Genomic DNA, 4,086 nt, shown 5'->3' on the forward strand with positions numbered 1-4,086 from the left:
TTAGGTCAAATCCGCATCCGATCCGTAGATATATGGATTGCATTTAGATTGAATTCGCCAATCTGTGGATTTAATTGGATTAAAAATTTATAATTTGTAAAATCATGGATCGGATATGGATTGATGTACAATCTGCAAAATATGACCTGCGAACACCCCTAAAAGAAAGAACAAATAAAAAGGTGAGGTCATATAGAAAAACATAAGCACGTGACTTAAAGGTAAATTCGAAACACATATTTTATCTTTTTCCCAATACCTTTTGGCTCTTGTTTCGTCCCCATCCTCCACACTTTTTCACAATAAAAGTGAAATATTAAGATGCTGCCATCCTGCAATGTTTGTGCAAATCAAACAATTATTCTATTGAGCCATAACCAAGCCTGTTGGTGAGTACCTCATGCGCCATCTTCTCTCTTGTGTTTTTTTTTTTAAATACCAGATATATATATATGTGTATTGAAACAAAACGCCTCCTTTTTTTTTTAAAAAAAAAAAAGAACTCTCCTCTCTTTTTGTTTTTGCCAAAACCCTAACTTCTTCTTCTTTTTGTTGCGTTTCTCCTTTCTTTTTCATTTCTCTTTTTTTTTTTTGTGAATGTCGGGCTCATAGTAGTTTGTATTGTTGATGTAGTGAATATCCCGCAGCCTGCTTTTGCTATTCCTGCATATTATAGAATCCATTCGGGTTTGCAAACAACTTTGGTGAGTCGCCTCATCTCAAGCATTATCTACTTGTTGCATTCTTGTATTTATAAATGTGAATTTTGTTGGGCGTTGGAATTGTTGTGCTATGTACTACGTTGCGTGTAAACTTTGATGAATAAAGCAAAGTAGTGTTGGTAGTGGAGAGTTGCTATCATTTTGTTGGGCTGACAATGAAGATATTGATGTATTGTGTATTGGCATTGAATAAGGAGTTAGGTTTTTAAGTGCATGCATTAGGTAATAATGGAATTTAGGGGCGATAATGATTCCCTTTGTAGTATTCAATCGAGTATGGATGGTAATGAGGAAAACGGAGGAGATAGTAAGCAGAGTTAAATGATAGTGCAGTAGAGAATGATTTTAAGAGAGCAAGAAGTGAAATGCATGGGCATGCGAGTGGCGAATCTAATATACAAGTTAGTGATGACGGAGATGAACATGAAGAATATGGTGTAAATAGATTGAATTATGATACAACAGAAAAAGATATTGAAGAGTTAAGAAAGTAATATCACATTCTCGGTGATATTACGCTTAGGTTATTGGGGGCAGATGAGGTGGCCAGTAAACTAAGTGATGGAGAAACCATGATTTATATGGAGATGTTTAGACTTGGTTTCAGGTTGCCAATTCAACCTTATTTTGCCCGGATGTTGGTAAGGTTGGGTCTGAGTCATGGTCAGCTTGATCCAAATTGTTGGAGGATTTTAGGCTGTATATATATTGTGTGGGTCGAACAGAACAAGGTTGAACTATGGTTTAAGGAATTCACACACTTGCATTTGTGTAATGAACATGGGGTAAGTCACAAAGGATGGTACTATTTTATGTAGAAATCAAAAAATAAAAGAATAGTACTTGACTTTCCTAGCTCATGTAAGTGTTGGAAAAATAAGTACTTCGCGGTTGGTGGAAATTAGGGTAGGGACATAGAGCTAACAAAGGTTGGTTTAAAGTGCTCGCTCAATTTAGTCTAGGTAATGAAAGTTTTGTTCAAGTTGAGGTTGGAATTTTGATAACGAATTGATACTTGCCGTGTTGAAGTGACTTGAAAGAGGAATGTTGGCATAAGCGAGAGACTAAGGATTAGAGTTGAGAGAGGTTTGCTGCACACAGAGGATTGGAAGTTGTTGTTGACATCTAAGAGATTATTTAGCACCGACATCATTTCCAACTTTCCACAAAACAAAGAGAAAACGAGAACAAAAGGTAAAAGTTTTCTATGTGAATATCCTTGTGTAATGCATAAGCTGTACTAACTTTAGCTTTTCATTTATCGTTGTTATAGGGAACATAACTTATGCTAGCCGCACCCCAGCAAAGATTGCGAAGGCCTTGGTCGAAGAGACATTAGACGAATAGTGGGAACCGTATAGTAAGAAATTGCGACGAACGATGCACAAGAACAAGGCTAATGAGAAAAAAATATAAACAACCTGCAACTTCAGCTCGTAATGTGCCACTTCAAAACAAAGATGATCGAGCTATTGACTCGCGTCTTCTGCGCATTTTACCTTCCACTACTTCCTTGATATGTCCGACAGGAAACTTACTTGAAAGGGGGAATATCGTGGGATCGAAGCGAGGAAGAATGGAGAGCTTACTACCCATGCTCAATTTGGCTGCTTGATCCATGAACCAAAATGCCCTCAATGACTTTTCTCACTTGACTGCCACTCACGTTCTTGAATTGCTCACTCGAAATCAAGCCGAGGTAGGCTTTAAATTCTAGTTTTTAGCTGTTCTTTGATGTTATTTATGCGGCTAACATGCTTCACTTTCCAACAATCTTTACTAATGGCAATGCATATCGAGACCTTTATGAAGTCACTAAAATGCCAAGGAAAAATAAAAGAGCTTGAGCGTGCCTTGTCCAAAGCCAAGCTCAACAATGAGAAGATGGCAAGCAAGTGAAATTGGCTTAAACATGACCTTAATGCTTAGAATGAGAAAAACGCCCAACTAGCGATAGACTTGATAGCCGAGAAACAATCCAATGCTAGCAAAATTTCACAAACTATAATCGTGACACCCAAAATATACTAGTATCGACAATGGTTGTGCTGACTGTAAGAGACGTGCTTCAGAGGCCTGCGTATGGGGAATACAATGGTCCTAAACTTCTTAGGGTTCAGGCAAGCCAACCCGGTTGAGTTTGGAGAGTTTGTCGCCAGTTAAGGATTTAACGTTGAAAATGGGTCTAGACAAAGCCTTACACACACTAGTTGGGAATTAAAGCTATTCTCCTGATGAGCCCAAGGCAAGGCGAAATCAGTCGATATTGTGGTTTGCTCTGGTAGTATGAGATACATGAGTGCCGCACGAGTTCGAAACCTCTCATCCCGTAACAAAAGACTTCAAGATTGCTGAACTTAGCCATGAGTTGGAGAAAGTCAAGTCTGATGTAAATCAATGCATCCTGTTGGAGAAGTAGTTAAAAGCCAACGTTATTTATACGTGCATTGAGTTATTTCAAGAAAAGCATCCAGACATGGACTTTCAGTGGATGTGGATGACTTATGTAAGCAAAAATAGAGCTGGGTAGAAATCTTTAGGCGCGAGCCAAGTAGAGAACCATAATTAAGTGCTTCAGGACGGTGAGGTCGAGATCGAGGGAGAAGCTTCCCTAACCAACAGGGTTGTTGAAGGTTAAGAGGAAATTTCCTAAGTGAATTCACTTTCCTTACCATAGTGTTCGCTATGTATGGGCCATGAACTTGGGTGGGCTTTTGTTGGAACTTTTAATTGGTTTTTGTATTCAGATAATCATCGTTTAACCCAGACTTCTTACTCTTTTTGTTTTCTCGGGCCTATCAATGTTTGGATTCTATGAATTGCAAACCAATTTGAACTTTGGCAATTGAACAAAATTATCTCAACCCACAAGATAAGTGTTAAGGCTACGACTGACCTCAACAAGATAATGTCAAGGCTATCGTCGACCTCACTGAGGCAATAGCTTACCACAACAAAATTGAAAATTATAGAAATTGTTATGGCTATGATCAACCTCAACAAGATAATGGCCAACCTCAACAAATTGAAAATTGTAGAACTTGAATGTTAAGGCTATGGCTGACCTCACCAAGATTGAAAATTGTAGAACTTAAATCTTAAAGTTATGGTCGACCTCAATAAGGTAATGACCAACCTTAACAAGATTAAAAATTGTAGAACTTAAATGCTATAATTATGGTTGACCTCAACAAGTCAATGGCCGACCTCATAAGATAATGGTTGACTTCAACTAAATTGAAAATTGAAAAATGTTAAGGCAATGGCCTACCTCAACAATTTTTCACGTTGGACTTCAATAAGGCCGAAATGTCAATTTCAATCTCAATCAAATTAGACAAATTTTTCACTTTGGACCTCAACA

The 4,086-nt window shown here is 37.9% G+C and overlaps 1 long non-coding RNA gene across 1 annotated transcript; it reads left to right on the forward strand.

The window, feature by feature from the left end:
• The first annotated feature begins 276 nt into the window (after positions 1-276).
• On the forward strand, positions 277-3,585 carry LOC112495909 (uncharacterized). Its single transcript, XR_003062316.2, has 4 exons — positions 277-389; positions 634-704; positions 1,752-1,916; positions 1,996-3,585. It is a non-coding gene; the product is annotated as an uncharacterized LOC112495909 (long non-coding RNA).
• Positions 3,586-4,086: the final 501 nt, after the last annotated feature.

This window comes from Citrus sinensis, chromosome 5, assembly GCF_022201045.2.
Source record: "Citrus sinensis cultivar Valencia sweet orange chromosome 5, DVS_A1.0, whole genome shotgun sequence".
Lineage (NCBI taxonomy): Eukaryota > Viridiplantae > Streptophyta > Magnoliopsida > Sapindales > Rutaceae > Citrus > Citrus sinensis.